Source organism: Mirounga leonina, unplaced genomic scaffold (assembly GCF_011800145.1).
Source record: "Mirounga leonina isolate KUSES-001 unplaced genomic scaffold, KU_Mleo_1.0 Mir_98, whole genome shotgun sequence".
Classification (NCBI taxonomy): Eukaryota; Metazoa; Chordata; class Mammalia; order Carnivora; family Phocidae; genus Mirounga; species Mirounga leonina.
The window spans coordinates 27,649-50,560 of record NW_023270921.1 but is presented as its reverse complement, the minus strand read 5'-3'; positions in this window follow the sequence as shown (position 1 = coordinate 50,560).

Here is a 22,912-nt window from a genome sequence, read left to right as displayed (position 1 = left end):
AGAGAGCACGAGTAGAAGGGACAGAAGGCTAGTGACAGATATTGTCTACGCTGCTGTTTGGGGGATTTTCAGGTTTGTTTGTTCACTATAATGAGATACAAATTGGAATCTAAAAAAGATGATCCTTGCAATGCATCCTGTTTGTGGACTGTAATCATTCAGACCTTAACATGACCTGGTTCAGACACCCTCCAAGCCATACAGGATTTTGATTGTAGAATCATCATGCAAACTTCTGGTTATTAATTGAGTTTCCCTGTCACCTTGATAAGAAAAGGGAGTTCCCTAGATATTACAGTAGATATTGCTTTCTTTCAAATAGAATGTCATCGATTGTAAATTAATAAAGTTGAATTATACCAACACCTGCATCTGCCAGAATCGTGGTAGGCGATCACAATGCTTGAATGAAAATACACAACCAGTTTTTAGGACCTGTGAGCTACTAGATAAATGATATGACTCAATATTGAGATTGAACGTTCACAGCACATGCTTCAGGAGCACAGATGAAGGAGGAACTAAGATGGCCTACAAAAGTCAGGGAAAATTTCCCTGAAGAGATAATGCTTCAGCTGAATCTTAACAAACAATTAAGAGATTTCCATGCAGACTATAGAAAGTGAAGGGCATCTCAAATAGAGGCATGTATACAAACGTGATGTAAGAACTGAATCTGTGTGTTTGGGAAATTTCCTATTAGATGACTAGAATATAACCTCAGTAGGGCAGGGATGCTTTTTAATTTGTTCATTTTTAAATTTCCTTTTAGGTCCTACTACAGAGCCTGGCTGAAAGGGGGTATTTATTTATTTTTTAAAGATTTTATTTATTTATTTACTTAAAAGAGAGAGCAGGAGGAGGAGCAGAGGGAGAGAGAGAAAGAGAATCCCCAGAAGACTCCATGCTGAGCATGGAGCCCTACTTGGGGCTCGATCTCATGACCTTGAGATCATGACCTGAGCCAAAACCAAGAGTCAGCTGCTCAACCGACTGAGGCACCCAGACGCCCAGCATTATGTGATTTATAATGTAATGTCCATCTCAAATGTTTCATTGAGTTCTTACAAGAGACTGAGAGTATTCTAATTTACATTCAAAAAGTCAATTGTAAGCTTTTTTTGTAGACAATATGTGGCATAAATTCCTATTAAATACCATAAATTTAATTGTATTAATTGTGGTCTCATCATCGAGTTAATAAATGTTTCCTTAATATTGATGCAGTATACAGCCTTAGCTCCTCATTAAGAATGGGACAATATTGATATTTTGATATTTTGTGACTTGTAGAGAAGCTGCAAGAGAGATACTTATATGTTGCATAATAGTTAATTTTTCTGTTTCTCACATTAATTAATTGATTGTAGCATATTAAAAAATCCCCCAAGTGAAGAAGTATATGCATATTTACTTCGAAGTTAGAAAGGATGCTTTTGAACTATATAGGTAAAGGTGATCCAATAACTGGGTTATCAATTTAAAAAATCTAGGATATAGGCCTAGATATCATTAATCCAGAGTTATCTTATTCTAAGGCAAATCACTTAAATTTATCATAACCTAGTCTCCTCATCCATAAAATAGAAAAGTTGCCACAGATCAACCATATTCAAGTTATGGTCTCTGGAGCCCTAAATTTCACAGAGACACATCAGGGCTGCCTCAGGAGAGCAGAGCCTTAATCCTGTTTGGTTATCAAACAGGACTTAGTATAAAATTTACTTTAAAAATAAGTTCTGCTTTTAAAAAACAAAGTTATAAAAACGTGTACAAGTTCTCCCTGGTTTCCCCCTGCTCTGTGGTCATCTGTTTTGTCAAAGATTACAGAGGGAGACAGTGGTAGGAAATGAAACCCTCGTATCAGAAAAACAGTCTAGATTCTCTGTTGTACATTTAGAGCTATAAACGGAGGTGCTTTTTTTTGTTTTTGTTTGTAAGTGATAGGAAAAATGTAGCCTTTCATTTTAACAATGAACAGAATTAGGGTCAAACAATTTATATGCTTTGATCTTATTTTCATTTTTAGTCAAAGTTCAAGTGTGCACTAAAGCCCCACACAAGTGGGGCCACTTTCTCTTAAAGTAAGCTTTCATTAAAAAAAAAGTCTTGAATTTAGGGTGGTTTTAGTCAAGAAGTAAATAAGAATTTATGAAGGAAGGGGTACATGGGTGGCTCAGTACTTTAAGTGTCTGCCTTCAGCTCAGGTTGTGATCCTGGGGTCCTGGGGCTGAGCCCAGAGTTGGCTCCCTGATAAGTGGGGAGGCTGCTTCTCCCTCTCCCTCTGATTCTCCTCCCCACCTCCTCCTCCCCCTGCTCATGCTCTTGCTCTCTCTCTCTTTCTCTCTCAAATAAATAAAATCTTTAAAAAAGATTTATAATGGAATTACCAAGTACTTAGCATCGTTTTTTTTGTTTTTTGTTTTTTGTTTTTTGTTTTTAAGGAGCAGCATGCCTCCAAATGTAATTTCTTCTTAAAAGGAATCAGGGCTTTTTAGAGAAGTGCCTGATTCCAACAATGGCACAGGAAGTATACAGTGTTAACCTGAAACTTCCTATCACACCAGAAAACAAGCACACAAGCCACCAAAGACTGTTGAAGGCATGACGAAAAGACTTCAGGTTTATTCTGAAGAAGACTGTCTGGCCAGTGATGGGACAATCTGAACAACAGTAAATAATAGTAACTACAATGGATTGAAACATACTTTTGTATCTTTGAACTCATCATCAGACTATCATTAATAATACTGAAATGCATATTTGAAAGTAGTTGGGAAAATGGATCTTGAATATAAGAATTAAGAGACAATTGGGGCGCCTGGGTGGCTCAGTCGTTAAGCCTCTGCCTTCGGCTCAGGTCATGATCCCAGGATCCTGGGATCGAGCCCCATGTGGGGCTCCCTGCTCGGCGGGAAGCCTGCTTCTCCCTCTCCCACTCCCCCTGCTTGTGTTCCTGCTTTCGCTATCTCTCTCTCTGTCAAATAAATAAATAAAATCTTAAAAAAAAAAAAAGAAGTTAAGAGACAGTTGAGGAAATTTGAATATTGACCAGATGTTTAAGATATTAACAAGTAAGTGTTAAAGTTTAAGGTGAGATAGAAGTATTGTAATTATGTTTAATAAAAGTAATATTTTTCTTTTAAAGATACCTAATGAGACATTTCATTTACAAATGATATTGTTTGATGTTTGGGATTTTATTCAAATAATCTTGGTTAAGGGTAGTGAATAAGAGTATGAATGAAACACAGTTGCCTATAAATTGAAAATCGTTGAACCGATGATGCTGGGGACATGCAAATATATTACACAATTCTCTATACCTTTGAAACTTACTGTAATATACATTTAAGAGGCAACATTAAAATGTAAAGTAAGACTTTATTGTTAGCTAAAAGTCTAATGCTGAGTTATCTTCACTTGTCTGTCAGTACAAAGTCTTCACAGGTAGGTGATTCTTAGGGCCATCTGGCCATGCCCAAACTGTGAGTTAAGCTGTTAAAACAATGCATAACAGACACAGAGATATCTTCAGTCTGGTGGTGGACTTCTCCTTTCCACACTGCCTCTGCTATTCTGGATGTCAGAGATTCTTTCCTTCTATTTGCAAAGGAAGAGCTTCTGATTGCCTAGGAAGAACTGGAAGTGGTGGTGAGATATATGGCAAGGGGATGAAGGTGGTCACACAAGCCAATTCAGTCATATAATCTCAAAAGCAAGAACTCATCTTATTTCTGGACCATACAAAGGCTGATGTACCTGAAGTTGTCCATGGTCCCCACAGTGAGGAGCTAACATGGCCCTTCAGCTTAGATATGGGATGGCCTTCTTTTAGACACTAAGGAGAGTCTACAGCCCTGGTTTTTGTCCTCTTCTGTGCTGTCCCCCTAAACTGCTTAGCAGTCCTCAGAGGCTGGCCCTGACGTTCTATACCAAGTCACCATGTATCAGAACTCTCTTCTCCACCTCTCATCTGCTCTAAGGTAAACATCATCCTCTACCCACATCTCTGCTGACACTCCTTTAGATGACAGGAGAAATGAGAGTTATGTGGCCTCAGTTTTCTTTTGTAATCTGTCAGTGTGGCCCCATCTCTATGCCTAACTTTCCTTGGTTATTTTGTTTAATTCTTCAAAGCCTGGTTTGGAAGTTAAAAAAATCAAATATGGATCCTTCCTTGCCTTTTTTTTTTTTTTTTTCCTGTTCTCATTCCTTTTAACAATCCTACTTTTCTTTGGGGCAATATAGATGGTACTGATAGACTAAAGATTTGGAGAAAAGAAAATAAGAAAAATTTATATTTCAAAATAATTTCTCATCATATTGGAGACAACCTAAAGAGACTACATTCCAGGTCACAAAGCGGAATTGACAGTTTCACTCTAGCCTGTTTGGTTTTTTGTTGTTGTTAGTTTAACAAACAGACCCTTTGCTATGCTCTAGGAGTGTTAGATGGATAATGCATGATCTTTGCCCTTGTGGATCCAACAGTCCATGATACTTTAGATACCATATAAAAGATGTGCTCAGAAGACAATGGTAGCTCTGAGAGGCAGTGCTTTAACTTGGCTTGATGAAGAGCGTGTTGGAAGTGAGAACACTGAAGCTGTGACTTGAAGGATGAGAGAGATTTAGTCGGGTTAAAAAAGGAGAAAGGGCATGTCACAGTGAGAGAGTGGCAAGAAAAACACATATAGGACCAAAGTAGCATGCTCTGGGCCAGTAACTAAGAGCAGCCTGTGTTATTTGAAAATAAAATACAAGCCATTTGGTTCATGGCTTTTTCTCCAGTGTTCAGGACAGTATCAGGCACAGCAAACACTTATTGAATGAGTAAATTTAAAAGTAAAAGTAATAAACATGTCTTCTCTATCAAATTGCACTTCGAGGTAAGGGAAAGAGAACAGTTGAGACTGATCTCAGGTTTTGGTCTTAGATGACCTGATAGTATGATTATAAATGTTTGCTAACATCAGAGGTGGTTTCCTCCCACTTATTTTGTATTTATTTTGGTTCTTTTAATTTTGGTCAGACAGCATTCCCCCATGGTACTATGTAAGTAGTGAAATTTATTTGTTGTAACTAGTGAAATTTATTTTTGGGGAAAACGTCACAGAGATTTAAGCATCGCTATTTTCAGTACAGTGGTGAACAGAAACAATTTTCTTTTTTTTTTTTTAAGATTTTATTTATTTATTTGACAGAGAGAGAGGGAACACAAGCAGGGGGAACAGCAGAGGGAGAGGGAGAAGCAGGCTCCCCGCAGAGCAAGGAGCCCAATGCGGGGCTCGATCCCAGGACCCCGGGATCATGACCTGAGCCGAAGGCAGACGCTTAACCGACTGAGCCACCCAGGCGCCCCCAGAAGCAATTTTCTAATCCCATTTCCAAAGAATGGAAAATCATTAATTGTATGTGAGATGTCTGGGGGCTTTGGGTATAAAGATAAATTTATCCAAGTGCTGTCCTGGAACATTGGTATCAGGTGTCAAGAAAGCAAATGAAGAAAGAGGAAAAGAGGTTTGTAGCTGAGAGGAAAGTAAAGAATTTGTGTGGGGGGGGCGGCGGGGGGAGGTTGTGTACATTTTTTTAAAGAAAGACAACACCAACAAAAAGCAGATATGGACGCTCAAGAAAATTGAAGAAAGAAAATTGACAAGTGGCATCAAGCCCAGTCTCAGCTAAGGATAGGATATTCATATTCTGAGGCATGTTTCAAGCTATCATTTTATTATTTTATAAAAAAACATTACTTGATAGCTGACTTCTCAATTAAAAAAAAATCCCTCTAATTCCTTTCACTCCCATTTACATACTGTGTTGGCAGTCTACTTATGACCCAAACACACATGTACAAAATGTTCTATGAAAGATTTTATATTTTGGCTTGTGATTTCTTTTGGTTATTGCAGAATCATTATATATGATTATAAATAAAGGGCCAGGAAGATACAATGATTTTAAAAATGTGTATCCAGTCAGGATGCTAAGTGGGATAATGGAAATAGAGCTCTCATTTATTGTCACATGCAATATTTATATGCCTTAAACATATTCTCATTTAGTCATTACCACCATCCCAGAAAACATATTATTTTCCCAATTTTACAAATGAAGATAAAGAATAAAGTCACTCAGCTGTATGCTGAGGGAATAGAAACCTAATCCACGTTGTCTGACTTCGAATAGACTATTTTTTACATATATTTCATACAATAGCTCAAAAGAAAAAAATAATCTCTGTGTGTGAGGTTCTAAAAGCTTTGCTGTACAGAACGAAGAACATGGTAATCATGTTTGGATTGCCAGCCCTCCCATGCTTTGTTGGCATTTATAAAATTCTACTAAATTTGGCTTAGAAGCAACACACACACTACAAGGAAGCAATTGTTTTGTGAGTGTTTGGGGAAGGAGGAGAGAAAGCAAGAATGCATTGTGGGAGTGGAGACAAAGAGCAGTGTTCTTAATGTGCAGCAGTGACTAAGAAAGATTTCAAGCTTCAGAAAAAGAGTGGGAGAAATAAAGCAATACATAAGATTAACCTTGGTTATAATAAAATATAAAGACTAGGAGTTTCCACCACATTTATCATGCTCAAATATTTTTAAGAAAATATTTCATATTAGTGTATATAGCTCTTACTCAGTGGCATCAACACATATATTCGCTGCCTAAAATTAAGAAAGGATAAAAAATAAAAGAGATTTTCAAAGCACTTTTACACTGAAGAAAAGTAGTAGATCAATCACATAGATATTCCAGTTAGGAGAATGGAATGATGCCACTGAGGTGCCCACTAAAGACATTGCTAATATCATTCTTCTGTTGGATTGTAAGATCTACCTGATATGTATTTTGGCACGGCATGCACAGCCTGATTTTATTTTCTAAGTTCTAAACTAATGGCTTGACCAAAGAGATTTTTTTTTTTTTAAAGATTTTGTTTTATTTATTTGACAGAGAGAGATACAGCGAGAGCAGGAACACAAGCAGGGGGTGCGGGAGAGGGAGAAGCAGGCTCTCCGCAGAGCAGGGAGCCCAATGTGGGGTTCGATCCCAGGACCCTGGGATCATGACCTGAGCCGAAGGCAGACGCTTAACGACTGAGCCACCCAGGCGCCCTTGACCAAAGAGATTTTAGAAAGAACATAAGCATTCCTAAATATGAATTTTTTAAAAAAGATTTTATTTATTTATTTTGAGAGAGAGAGAATGAGAGAGAACACATGAGAGGGGATAGGGTCAGAGGGCAAAGCAGACTCCCCGCCGAGCAGGGAGCCTGATGCGGGACTCGATCCAGGGACTCCAGGATCATGACCTGAGCCGAAGGCAGTCGCTTAACCAACTGAGCCACCCAGGCGCCCCTCTAAATATGAATTTGACCACATTATGAGTTTGCATGGAAAGCAATAAGCACCTATATACACCTGGGAATCAGTTATCGCATTGCTCCAAATCAACTAATTTCTTTCTCAGAGAAGTAGAAAGGGTTTTAATCCTGCGTCTGCTACACCTTGCAATTTGAGGTAATTAAAGAGTCTCTGAACTTTGTCTCTAACGTAGGATGATTGAGAAGACTAAATGAGATAACAGAAAAACTCAGTGGTGGGGATACGGTACGCATTTCATAATGATGATTGTTCTTGCCTTTTTGCTCTCAGTTGGGAGTAAAAGGGATGAGTGTGGAGGAAAAGGAGAATATGAAGAGGGAGGAAAAATGAAAGAGCAAGAATAAGCATGTGTAGTGTTATTATAATATTCTATGTGAAGAAATCATTCAATCTCATCAAAAACAATTGTAGAATTCAAATCTTTGGGTCATTTAATAGATCATGAGATAAAAAATTTACCAGATGAAATGTGTCAATTAAGGGCCATTATCTTTCAGGGATAACTAAGTCTACAACATTTCAAGGTTGATCAAACTCCCCAGGTGGAAATAATCCTGTATTCTTACTATTTTGTGGGAAAAATGCTTTATAATTAGTGTTACCATAAATAAATCGGTAAATACTGCTGATATTTAAATGAAAGGCTCTTAAAGTAAGGAATAGGATAAGAGTTTGTTTTTAACTATATTTTGCTGTCAGGATTTACATCAATACCATCTTACATTCTTCAGGATGGTTTATATCTACAAAATTCCAGCTCTTTGAAAATCTATGTGCAACAAAGAAATACATGCCTGACTTGTGGATCAAGTAGTCCTAAAAATGTACAAATAAAGTTCATTTTTCTTTGTATTGATCATTTATTGAAATAATTAAATTTTATATTAAGCACCTGGCTTTCAGAATTTGTTTGGTAAAATGGTATCAATTTTTTAAAATATAATAAAACCATAAATAATTTTTAAAATGACAGATTTTTCTATTAGTAAAAAAAATCAGAGGCATGATTATATCTGTGACCTTTTCCCACAGAATATTTGGCACAGAATATCCTACAGTAGAAATATTAGAAATGTAAGAAATAATTTAATATTTCTGAATTTTGTTCCTTTGGGAAGTAGCTATAAGGCTTCTAGCAGCTTTAATCACAGTGTCTTCTGCTGGCCTGTATATTATTAAGCATGTTTCCCAGTCAACATAAAGTTAGAAACATTAGCTTCTTGTAATAAGTCAGGCAGGCTTGTATGTATAATGTGCATAATATGTTCAATAAAATAATTTTTTACATTTTGCACAGGACTTCCATTTACTGGAATGTACTTGCCTGGAAGGAAAAAAAATAGATTGTTGTTTCTCATCTTTCCCCAGAATTTTCAGTCTTTGGGAACTCTGGTTATGAAATACAAAAGGAATGAATAGAATACTTTGCAGTTTTAGAGATATCAATCATGTAAGAATGCCAGAAACGATGGATACCATGGGAAAGGCAGACTTCTGCAGTGGAAGTAAGCTTCAGAGAAAGTTTCATAAATAAATATAGAATTATGTTTTGGAATGACCTAGTTCCTTCGTGATTGTTATAGGAAGATCGAAACATCTAAGACATTATTTTTTTTTTAATGAATAGGAGGTGAGAAATGGAAACGGTTCATCTCCTGTAATGTAGGAGTTGTGTACTGTGCTAAAAGTGGGAGTATTTACCATAAATTAGTTTGATTTCTAAAGAACAAAAATTAACTCAATATTATAAGAGTGTTCAAATGAGCTTTACGAAAAATCCTTTCTTTTTCATGTGTATCCCATTTGTCCCCCTCTGAATGCAGGCACGCTTATTGCAGATGTTGGAAGGATAGCGTATAGGTAAAAGGAAGCACTGCATTTGTATTTCATATTTCGTCCAGAAGGGAGAGGGCTGATAAGTGTTGTGTTGTTTTGATACCTGTAACCAGGTGGTGGTCTTCCCAGTGTGCTATTAAAAAAGTTATCTAGGACTCATCTGGGTTCAGTGAAGCCTAATGCCATGATCCATTAGTAATGTCCAAAGATACGAGTGAAAGGAGTGGCTGGATTTTTTGTTTGTTTGTTTGTTTTGTGTTTGCCAAGTATTTGCCATTCTTGACCTAGAGCATTGCTCATGTTAACGAATCTTGAAACTTTCATGGGACAATCAGTATTTGTTATTAATAGCTTTCTACATCATCCAAACTCAGGGTTTGGATAGATTCAATTTTTAGAATTTCTTGTTATATTTTAACTGCTAATTCTCATGTTGTCCAAAGACTGTGATTTTGGTGATGCAATAGAATGGCGAAGTGAAAAAACCAAGAGTGTCTTGATAGGAAAAAAAAAAAAAAAAGAAATCCCTCTGGAATTTCTCTCTTTTTACCCTGTGATGAAACCCCCATCCCCCAACACTTGCCATCTTCTCTGATCACTCTTCCTTTCTGAACAGTATTATTTTAAAATGTTCTTATCTTTGAAGCAGCTACATTTGAATTGATGAATGCAGCTTATCAGTTCCAAGTTTATCAGCAAATACTCAGCAGGAAGCCACCCCTCAGAAGGGCACGTCGGGTTACTGGCAGCCTCCGTGTTGTGAGAGCCAGCCGTCCTTATTCCTTAGTAAATGATGCCATTTGAAAAGACAAATACCACTGTAATTCCTGTTGAGTTGGGACCGCAGTCTTCATCTAGCACACTATGATTTCACGAAAGCATAAATCAGGCTCACAAGATAAATATCTGAGTCAGCTGTTCTACTTTTGTACTGAGTCTAATTAAAAGCATGAAACAAATGCTTGTCACACATTCTGTCTCATTGAACAATAAATAAATAAATAAATATTCAAGACAAAGCCTTGGGAAGACAGGGCAATTGGAATGACAATAGGGAATTTTATCCAGAGGGGCCTCAGTCAGCCATCCAGAAAAATCAGTTTGGCTAAAAGTAGCATTAAATATGTCAAATACTGAAAGATCAAAGTTAGGACAATGAGAAGATATGAGGATGGATGGCTGTCAGATAAATCACAGATGTATCTAATGCTACAGTTATGCTGGGATAATATCTCCCTGATGTTTTTCTTAACTCAGGATACAAGTGAGTGTTGAAAATGCTTCTGCGTAATGAAGACTGTTAGGTCAGAACACAGGGAAATATGTGATGGAGAAGTACAAAAAATTATTTTGGAGGTGTAATGACTTTTAAAATCGGACCTAGGGAAGAAAATACGCAGTAGGCTAACAGTGGCATACCACATGCCAGGGCCCATAATGACTTACTCCAGCAGGGAGACCACAGCTGGAACAGCAACTGCAACTGAAATCACCAGACCTGGTTAAGTTTACAATAACCACCTGTGTTCTCCCAGAACCCCTTCCCATCCCCCCTTTTTTTCCTTTGCTTGACAAACTACAGAGATTCCTATGACTTTCTGATTGAAATACAGCACTTTTTGATTTAAATAAATATTTGATTGGGAGAAGGACTTCTAGGGCTAGACTTGGCCCTTCTTACCGGAACAGCTTATTCAGGTTAGGAGGCTACTGTTGCCCAGGTGGTCTGGTGCTAGCCAACCACATAATCAAAATACAAACTGGACGTTTTTAACAGAGAAGAAGGGCACCAAGAAATTACAAATTAAAATTATGCAATTTTTAGAGCATTATTAACTAACATAAAATATAATTTTATTATATTACTGGACTTACAGCTCTTTTCCAAAACATTTTTCAAAAATATAATTATTTGTAAAAATTTAAAATTCTATATCTGTGTATATATCAATTACTTATGTTGGTTATATAAATATTAAAAAGAAAGCATGTAGAGGGGCGCCTGGGTGGCTCAGTAGGTTAAGCGTCTGCCTTCGGCTCAGGTCACTATCCCAGAGTCCTGGGATCAAGCCCCGCATCGGGCTCCCTGCTTCTCCCTCTGCCTGCCGCTCTCTCTCTCTCTCTCTCTCTCTGACAAATAAATAACATCTTTTAAAAAAAAGAAATCAAGTAGAATAATAATTATTTTGGGGGGATTTTATCTATTTGATATGTAAACATTTCTGCTCAAGTATTTTCAAAGGTACATACTGTATTTTCAACCATAACAGGGTACCATTTTAAATTAACATTTTACAAGTTAAAACTCATCAATGTTGTTTTTATGACTTATGCTTTATGATTTATTATTTTGTATGTTCTTACTATTTCACCAAATTTCAGATGCTATAGCATCATAGAACCTCTCATCTCATTTGTGTTCAACATCCTATTTATAATAAAAATTTTGCATGTTATTACTTTGACTTCATCAAGTGCTGCTTGGTGATTTTGTACATCTTGCAGGTTCCAGCATGGAACCAGTACACCAAGGAGCTGGTATTAGCAGCCTCATTGCCTGTTTCTTCCGCTCTCACCGGAGGCTTGAAGGCATGAGGTGTTTCTAACTTCTCATGTCCAAGCAAACTTGTTTTATCAGTGAATGCCGTCATGCTGTCCTTGAAAGGGAGGTGTTAGATGCATAATCTCTGGAACACACTGGGGAAAAATACGCAAGTTTTTTCTGGTTATCCAGCAGATTTAACCATGCACTACAGCAAGAACTCAACTTACTGCACACGCTTCACATACCACTACTAGATGAGGCAGGCTTCTCAAACACTTCCTGATTTATTCTACTGTAAATATTAATAATGTGCTCCAGACTTTATTAAAAAATGAAAAATTCAGGACAAATTCTGAATCTCAGAATACACTGGGGGGCAAAAAGTGTGAGTCACTGTCTTGGACTAACAGGGACTTTTGGCAACAGATAGGAAGTGGGTAAATAATCACGTTTATGGTTCCACTGGGTCTACTGTTATGTGTGATGTTGTTTTAAACCTCCATTTGCCACCTTTTCCAAAGTAGATCCAAGTTTGTTGGGACCTGAAGCTTATACAATATGAAGGGTCTTCTTAAGAAAGAGAAAAATACTTTATGTTTACATATTTTTTTCTATTTTTAAATACTTTATTTGAGAGGAAACACAAGTTGGGGGGAGAAGAGGTAGTGGGAAAGGATGAGGAAGACAAGCAGACTCCCCGCTGCCAGGGAGCCCGACACGGGGCTGGAGCCCAGGATTCTGATATCACGACCTGAGCTGAAGGCAGATGCTTAACTGACTGAGCCATCCAGCACCCTATGTTTACATATTTTTAAAAAAGAGTAACACATTACTGGGCCCTCCCAGTTTTGCCAAAGGGAAGGACCCTGAAGGTTGTCAAGGTCATCTACCTGTGATTTCTTTACTCTTATCCACCCCATGCTGACCAGTTGACAATAGGGGTTGTCTGAATCCCAGGAATTGGGTTTGTTTGGAAATGGTGGGCAGGAAAGAAGAAAAGATGTCATCGAAGGACAAAATAGAGAAATAAGAGGAGAACAATTTTGTGGGTGAGGAGGAAAGCAAGGTGAAAAATCCAGGGGCTCAAACACCAAACTATCGAATTTAGTTTCATAATTTAGTCCTTCCTAAAATGTAGGCATTTTCTTCATTCAAGTTGCTCAGGGTCTATAAATTGGCTCCTGTGGGGGAATTGCATGTGAGGCCTAGACTCTCCATTGTGTTGGCTTAAATCAGTTCTCTGTTCATCAGACCTATAGTCTTGCTGTCGTAGGTAAGATTCATGCATATTGGAATCGTGCAAAGCAAGGACTGAAGCTCCCCCCACTTCTCACTCACCCTCCTCGGATGCTGGGCTCTGACCCCTGAGGAAGGGGTCCTTCTCAACCAGTGCTCGTGTCTCTGAGAGAACATACCTGGGAGGTCATGGGGTATAAAAAATCCACAAACTAGCCCGGACTGCTGCTATGAGAAACAGTGTCAGTGCGCCAGCAAAGAACCATTGCTATGTGAAGGGGATAAGAGGAGGAAACAGGAGAAATGTATTTCTTTTCTCTCTTCTAGCTTTCCAGTCTCCTACAGCCCTCCCTATTAGAAGAGTCTCACCTTCGGGCAAAAGAGGAATGTGGACTGTGGAATCCCAGATTTCAGGATAGAAGGGCCAATTTATGGCTGAGAGAAATTGGCTTAATAATGAGCACATTGGGGGCGCCTGGGTGGCTCAGTCAGTTAAGCGTCTGCCTTCGGCTCGGTCATGATCCTGGGGTCCTGGGATCGAGCCCCAGGTCGGGCTCTCTGCTCCACGGGAAGCCTGCTTCTCCCTCTCCCTCTGCCCCTGCTTGTGTTCCCTCTCTCACTGTCTCTCCATCAAAAAATAAATAAAATCTTTAAAAAAAATAATGAGCACATTGTCAGAAGTGGACATACTATGTCCCTGTTCTGGAATTAATTTATTCCTTGCACATATATTCTTTAATACCTACCATATACCAAGAGCTCTAGAGATGAGAGCAGTGAACAAAACAGACTGAGTCTCTGCCTTCATGGAGTTTATAGCCTAATGGGGAAAAGACAAAAATAGCATAATTTTAACAAATGAGAAGAACATTTCAGATAGTCATAATTAAGATAAGTGCTCTGAAAACAATAACCTGGAAATTCCGTATGCTATTTATGTTGTTTCATAGCAATTGTTAACTGGTTCTCCAGTCTTGCTCTCAATGGACAAGTGGTACTGAGCATCCACAGGTAAGCACTTAGTTAGCTATTTTACCACTTTACCTGGTACTGTGAGTTTCTAGATTCCATTACAAGAACATGAATGGGAGTTTTGCTGCTTTTAGTTCTGTCTCAGCAATACAACAAATTTCAAATATCCCATGCCTTCCTGATGGCTTATGTCTTAGTCCGTTCCACTGCTATAGCAAAATACCACAGACTTGGTGGTTTATAAACAGGTATTTCCTCCTCACAGTTGGAAGCCAGCAGTCCATTATCATGGTGCACGTACAGTCAAGTTTGGGTGAAGGCTTTCTTCCAGGTTACAGACTGCCGACTTCTTACACACATGGAGGAAGGGCTAGGGAGCTTCTTCAGGCTCCTTTTGTAAGGCATTAATCCCATTTATTAGGGTTCACCGTCATAACTAGTCACCTCCCAAAGGCCACTTCCACATTCTACTACCTTAGGGATTACGATTTCAACATACGAATTTTGGGGACCCAAACAATAGACCACAGTAGTTCATATTTGCACCACCTACTTCTGCCACCACCCAGTATCCATATTAAGATATTTGGTTACAAGCCATAGACACTAACTTTAGCAAAAAGAAAATCCACAAGATGAAGAGAAAGCTGAAGAAATCAGCTTCGATAGTGCAGAAACCAAGTATATCCAGATTATTTTTGAGGCAGGAAGAGCTTAAAAGTCTCATTCATGTGCCATTGCTGGAATACGTAAGCAAAATCATACGTATTCTTTTTTTTTTTTTTTTTTCTTTCTGTCCTTATGGCACTCTACTTAGGATTCACAATCCTAGGAGAAAAAGGACTCAGATCATGTGTTCCTCCCTTAGCTCTCCTAGAATGAGGAGAAGAGAGATTTGCTTTTTAAGACCACCCCATTTTAGATTTTGTAGGGGAGGACAGAGAAGATGAATACAGTGTGTCACCAAGACAGCTCAGCTGGGGGGATCACTACTCAAAGTGAAATTGGAAGGCTGTTGGGTGAGGAGTGGATGCCAAGAAGTACAAAATCACTCAAGTCAACTTCACTATTTAACTGCTGTTTCTATTAAGCTAAATAAACTAGAACTGACTTGATATTACTTACTGGTTTTAAATTCATACATATACATTTGAAGGAGAGTTATTGCTATATTCCTAAGTAAAATAATTGAAGGGCAGAGTCACAATGCTATTTTCTCGTCCCAGATTTTTCTTGCACGGCTATATTTATACACATTGGATAGAAGATACCAGTATGGTCAATGAGTCCACAAAGAATGTGGCCTCTGTGTTCACAAATAAGTCCACTCTCTGTAGTGCTTGCTGCTCCAGGGAGCGTGGAAGAGCTTGCAGTGAATTACCTGTGTGTGATGGACAAGACATTTCCAGCTGGACTCCATGATCTCTGCTTCCTGTCAGAGGAAACAGTTCTGATGCTGGGTAGCCTTTATGTTGTTAGAGCGGCCTGGTGTCCGTGCGGCAAGTATACATTTGAATACCTTTGCATAGGTGTGGACTAGAAAGGATAGTCCTCTCCCCTTTAGTATTACACTGTTACAAAGATGCCGATAATCCATTTCCCTTATGTTTCATACATGTTAATGAAGCAGTTCTTTTATTTCCTTGCTGCTGGATACTCAGACATCCACGATGTGGGCAAGGGTGACGTCAAGTGACAGACACTAACGCTAACTCAAAATCACTACATCCTTCTTTACCGTGCAGCTGTTTTAGTGGTTCAAGTTCATAGTACCTGGCTTCTTTTTTTAGTATGGGTTTTCCTAAGAAGTTTCTGTCTTTACACAAGTAGGCTTCTGATGGCTCATTCACCAATTGTCCAATCACTGCTTACCAACACTCCCAATGTCTGTTAGTGCAACCAAAGTCAACCTACAGAAATAAACAAGTGTTTTTCATTAATTCATGACCCATAGTACCAATTATTTGAACTGAACTCTAGGACCATCACTCTAGCTGCCTAAAACTACTTTAGGCTCTGGTAATTTGTGGATCTGTGAGTTTCTGACTTTTTGAATTGCCCTCGGGATGACTAATTTGCCTTATTTCCAAGCCTTGCTATTCCTGAGCAGTTTTGTCAAGTAATGGATCCTGGATGAATAAATTGATTTGTATCATTTAACTACCTCTATGGCTTCTGATTAATAAGGGCCTTTCATTAATCTTTTACACATTTAAAGATCTAAATATAATCTATTATTAATTTCATCAACTTCAATACATAAGAAACTGCCACTTCAGTTTCTACTAAAACATTACCTGTTTAAAGATATTGCTCATAAGTGGGATTTTTCTTACCCAAATTCTATTTAGTGTCCCTGTAATAATATGCCAACATCTTCTCTCCTTTTTTCTAGAAAGGAAATATTATCAAACCTAAAATTTAGCGTCATTTCTCTCTTGCATTAAGTCACCTAAATAATTTTCAGTTATAACACTGACTCAGTAATTTCATTGCTATTATATGACTTGGCATGAAATTACCCTGGTTCTATAATGCAATATTTCCACAGAAAATCTAGATAAAGATAAGAGAATTTTTTTCACCCGGTAAGAATATCTCCTTAGGCCATTAGTCAATTGTATTAAAAAATACGATTTGAAATAATTATGTAATAACTAATACATAATTATCTTTTGTTATGAATTTCTTAACTTAAAGTGAGAAAATATGTCTGTTTTATTTATTCATAAACAATTTACTGAATAAGACTAGATGCCAGTTATTGTTCTAAGTCATGGAGACAAAGCAGTGAATAGAGCCTTATGGACTTACATTCTAGTGGGGGAGAGAGATAACAAATAAAGAAGTAAAATATTGAGGATGTCACTTAGTGTCCAGAGCAGTGGTGAAAATTGAAGAAATAGGAGGGGTTGCCTTTTATGTAAAATAATCAGAGAAAGCTTTACTGAGAAGATCACGTAAAGCAAACACCTATCTAAGGTGTGAGTAAAACACTGCAGGTAGAGGACCAGCATTGGCCAGATCTTGAGACAGAATTGTGCCTGGTGGACTTTAAGAAGAGTAAGGTCTGTGTGGCTGAGGAAGAGTTTGGGGGACGGGGAGGTAGGCAATGGGATCAGAGATTTAACAGGGTTTAGGAGGTCACTGTCAAGATTGTTGCTTTTACTGGGAGAGTCCTCCCCTGAGAGGACTGGGATTAGAGGGATTACCTGGCCTGGCTTCTGCTGTAAAATGCTCACTCTGGCTGAAGCGTTTGAGTTGAAATTATAAGGAGACAGTCGTGAGAAGTGGTCAGATTCAGAATTTAGAGAAAACAGGAACTGTTGACAGATTGGATGAAAGTTGGAAGTGAAACAGAGAAGTCAAAGGTAAAACCATGTTTTTTGTTTGTTTTTTTTATCTGAATAGGAACAATGCATTTTAAATGTGTAGTTGGTTTCATAAACATTTTTTTAAAAATGGGTTAAGAAGCTTTTCTAAATAAAAACAAGTGTTGCTCAATAATATTCTTAGAGAACACATATTGAAGTATACATATATATCTAGTTAATATTTTTTCACATATACACATAATGAAAACTAAACAGTTTTGATGAATGCAGATAGAAAGATTGATGTACCTGTGAGTCCTTTGATGTGGGAAACAGATGCAACTCTGACAAAGGAGTCTATTAGACCTGTATTAGCACCTATTAGGATCTAAATAGTCAAGATCTTGGCATGCAAAAGGTGGCACACTCAACAGATTTAACTGAAGATATTTTAATGGAAGGAGATATGGCATGCAGAGATATGGACAAAATTAAGGAGATCCACAAGGATGGTAAAGGAGCCATATTGGAAGTAGGCACAGCAGGATGGCATTACTACTCCTAAAGTGGCAAGAGGGAGAAAATTATTTCTGAATGGACATAAGCTATAGCCATTAAGAAGGCAGTAGGAGCTGTGGCCATGGGAGAAAGAAACTTAAGAAAGAACCATGGTGAAGAAGAGAGGAAGTGGGACAAGGGAAGTAAAAAACTTACTCTTTTCCTCCTCTGGCAATTCATCTTTTACTGGTCCTTCTTATTGGCCGTGAGAGAGGTCAGAGTATATAGGATCCTTGGTGATGCAGTCCATGGCTGGCAGCCTGAAGGAAACATAGAGGGAAGAGAAGGGTAGATACTGAATCTGGAAGGACAAAGAAAGAATATGCAGCACAAAATTTCATATTATTTTTTTTAAAGATTTTATTTATTTATTTGAGACAGAGAGAATGAGAGAGAGAGAGCACATGAGAGGGGGGAGGGTCAGAGGGAGAAGCAGACTCCCTGCAGAGCAGGGAGCCCGATGCGGGACTCGATCCAGGGACTCCAGGATCATGACCTGAGCCGAAAGCAGTCGCTTAACCAACTGAGCCACCCAGGCGCCCAAAATTTCATATTATTAAAGGACGAGCTGAACACCAAGACATACTACGGCAGCTCTATGGAATTCTGTAGGAGAAACAAAGGATTGCATCTCTACCTTGTTATCGTGGAAAATTCTATTCCAACTGCCCATGTTCTTGCTTGGTTTATGCTGAAGAGCTCAGATTTTGGGAGAACAACTCTCATAACCTGGCTTGAATCAGGTCTTGTGATTAGAGACGAATTGTAATCATGTGGAGTTAGGAAAAGGCTCTTGCTCAAAGGATTATAGACAAAGACAATACAGGGCTCCCTGTATTCCCCAAAAAGGAAAAGTACGTTTCTCTAAATGGACACCAATATTTCAGAATACAGGAATGTTGTTTAATTCATTTCTCAATTCCAATAAGGTCAAAGTTTGCCCTTTGGTGTGATATTTACCCTCCTTTTCCAATTAAAAATTTATCCCTAATTCTAGGTCATTTATCTTAAAATTAAAACCTTAGTTTGCAAACTAATAAAACACTATATGCTAAAAAAATTTAAAAAATACAAATCTATTAGTGCTAAAAAATAAATATAAAACCTTCGCAAAAATCTTAAGAAGATGGTATGTGAATGGTATGTGAATGTGTAAAGTAAGGGTCACTACAGGCCTGGGTGAGTGGGAGAACAAAACAGATAGGCAAAACCTTGAAATGTAAGGTTTTGTCAATTGCTAGGGACAACCAGGATCACAAAATTTAACCTCCTTTAACCCAGTTTATGCATTCTAATTGATTCAGAGACAAAAACAATAATAGTCTCATTTATAATAGTATGCAACTTCATTTCCAGACCTTCTCTGAAATTTCTTGCTAAAGAGGTGGAGAAAGTTAGCTCTGAGTCTCAAAGTTGATCAATGGCCTCTTTGTTGGGGACGGTACCACCTCCTCTCTCTCAGACAATGGGTCACGAGGTTTGGCCTTGGAAGTGGAAGGTCAAAAGAGAACATAACTCTAAGAAGGAAAGTAAAATTCATCAGTTAAGTGTTGGCAAATTATTAACCCCTAGTTTATCTTGTTCATCCATTCTGTCATCTGGTAATGAAACATTTAATGATTTTTATTGCCAAGAAACATGTGGATTTGGAAAAAAAATACATATATATACCTCATACTAAAATAGGATGTACATTATTTCAGTTAGGAGCGCAGGCAGCATTACCATCAGATAGATCATGGTCAAGAGGTAGCTCTGCTTCACAAAAGCTATGTCAAATTTTTATGTTAATAAGTTCTCCCATCCTACTGTGCAAAATGCAGACAAATATTTGCCTCCTGAACTTGAAGTGAGATTTCTGTGGTGCCCAGCACAGAGTCAGCTGGTATAGATTAATTGAAATTACCATGTGAGGTTTTTTTTTTCCCTTCATTCTGTTACTGTGGTATATCACATTGGATGCTTTTTTCGTATATTGAACTAATCTTCAGGAATAAATCCCACTTGGTCATGTGTATAATTCTTTCAAAATGCCACTGAATCTGTTCTGCTATTATTTTGTTGAGGATTTTTGCATCAATGTCGATAAGGGATCTTGGTCTGAGTTTTCTTTATTTTTGGCATCTTTATCTGGCTTTGGTATCAGGGTCATGCTATCTCATAGATGGAGTTAGGAAGTATTCTGTCCTCTTCAGTTTTTTGGAGAAGTATAAGAAACATTGGTATTCATTGTTCCTTAAACATTTGGTACCATTTACCAGTGAGGCCATTAGGTTCAGGGCGTTTCTTCCCTGGGAGACTTTTTATTCAATCCTCTTACTAGTTCTAGATCTATTTAGATTTTCTGTTTCTTTATGATTTAGGTTTTGTGCTTCTAGAAATGTGTCCATTTCATTTAGGCATACAATTGCTCATATACTCTCTTATATCCTTTTTATGTCTGTAGAATCAGTAATAATGTTCCCATTTTAATTTCTGATTTTAGTAGCTTTTATCTTTTTCCCCCAGTCCATCCAGCTAAAGGTTTGCCCGTTTTGTTAATCTTTTCTAAGAACTAACTTTTTTTTTTAAGATTTTATTTATTTATTTTAGACAGAGAAAAAGAGCATGTGAGCAGGGGGAGGGGCAAAAGGGGAGGGAGAGCGAGAAAGAATCTCAAGAGGACTCCTTGTTGAGCATGGAGCTCATCGCAGGGCTTGATCTCACCACCCTGAGATCATGACCTGAGCCTAAACCAAAAGTCTGACACTCAATTGATTGAGCCACCCAGGCACCCCTCAAAGAACTAAATTTTGAATTTGTTATTTATTTCTATTGGGGTTTTTTTGTTCTCCATTTCGTATATCTTTGCTCTAATCTTTATTATTTCCCTCCTCCTAATAGCTTTGAGTTTAGTTTGTTCTTCTTTTTCTAGTTCCTTATGTTGTAAAGTTAGTTTGTTGATTTACAATCTTTCTTGTTTTTTTAAAAATGTAAGCATTTATGGCTATAAATTTCTCCCTCAGCATTGCTTTCACTGCATCCCGTAAGTTTTGGTATGTTCTGTTTTTCTTTTCATTCATCTTAAGTATTTTCTAACTTCCCTTATGGTTTCTTTTTTGATCCATTGGTTAAGAATATGTTGTTTAATTTCTACAAATTTGTGAATTTTACAGTTTTATTTCTGTTATGGATTTCTTCTCCCCATTGTGGTCAGAGAAGATGCTTTGTATGATATCTACTTTTTAAAATCTATTGAGGCTAATTAGTGGCCTACCATACCGTTTATTCTGGAAAATGTCCCATGTGCACCGGAGAAGAATATTTATGCTGTTTGTTGTTGTATATGTTCTATATATGTCTATTAGATCTAGTTGGTTTACTGTGTTGTTTCTATCCTCTATACTTTCTTTATTTTCTGTCTGGTTGTTTTGTCCATTATTGAGAGTAGGGTACTGAAGTGTTGAACTATTATTGTAGAACTATCCATTTCTCTTTTCAATTCTATCAGTTTCTGCTCCATATATATTGATGGTCTGACATCAGGTGTGTAAATGTTTATAACTGTCATAGCCTCTTGCTGTATTGAACCTTTTATTAATATATAATGTCCTTTGTCTTATAACTTTTTGATTTAAAGTCTGTTTTTCCTGATATTAGGATAGCTACCCTACTCTCTTCTGGTTACTATCATATGGGATACCTTTCTCTATCCATTCACTTTCTGTCTAACTTTTCCATGTTTACTTTGTACCAACTTTCAGAATTCTGTTATTATTATGACAGTTAAGCAGTTGATTCTTCTGGGTTTTCAGGGAGACAATATTATCAACTGCAAAAAACCACGCATGGCAGCCATGCTTGGTGTGAGTATCTCATTGTAGCATCTCCAGTGTTTCACATGAAGCATGATACTGGCAGTTGCTTTCCAGATAGATAGGTGAGTCTGCCTGTGCATGAGACACAGAGAGCCTGGGAGATCGCCTGTGGTGAACTATTCCTTTCCATTGCCTTCTTCAACAGAGACAGCTCCGACTCCCTTTTCCTACGTGTGAAATATGTGTTTAACATACTCCTCTGCCCCAGTAAGAGAACTAAAATGTCTTTATCTTTGAAATCTTTAAGTTTCACTGAGAATTTTCCAATAAGCTGTCAAACTTCAAGCCGCCCATCTATCTTTTTTGTCTCATTTCACATGTGCTTGCGTCTGCTGCATAGATTTTATTTTAGTTTCATATTAATCTTCTGCTGCTGTCTGCAATTTGATCTTAAGCAGAGTATTAAAGGAAACAGAGAACATTTTAAAAGATGCATGATCCTTGTATGTACTGAACAGCACCCGTTACAACCACGGATGGGACATTCTCATGAAATGGACCCTTAAGTGATAGGCTCTGATGAGTCCTCAGTCATCAGATTCCTCTGAGATACAATGCACTTTGACATCATGGACATCTAATGACAGAGTCAGACATAATGGCAGTCCTACTTCTAAGATGACTGGGGGAAAAAAAATTCTAATTTAGCCCACTGGATTTCAGCCTGAGATAGTTTATCAATAAACAGACATGGAAACTTGCTAAGAGAGGTTATCCTCAAAATTTAGGCCAGTCCTGGGGGTACAGATGTCCTGGGGGTACATCTGTGTCTGGGGTGGGTTAGGAGAAGGATGGGGTGATGGAGAAAAGGAATTGACAATAGGAAAGTAAAATTTAGGTCTGGGGCTGGGGAGTGTCAAGATAAAGAATTGCAGAGCCTAATTTAGCTCTTTTCTATAATTCTTATCTCCCCAAAACTGCTCAAGCAAATAATCAGTCCCTGATTTCTAACTTGGTCAAAAAACTTTTTAAACTCATGCTATGAGTTCAGAAATAAAAGAGAAAATTAAATAATGGAAGAAATTTGTCCATTCTAACCCCAGAAGTCTAGTTTCATGATTGGGTCACATTTTAAAATATATTTGCCGATTCTGTTTGTGTGTCTGTCTGTCTGTGTCTCTCATTGCTTTCATTCTTTTATAGCTTTCATTCTGTTTTAATTTTCTTGAAACTTCAATGTAAGTTTTTTTATTTAAGTCT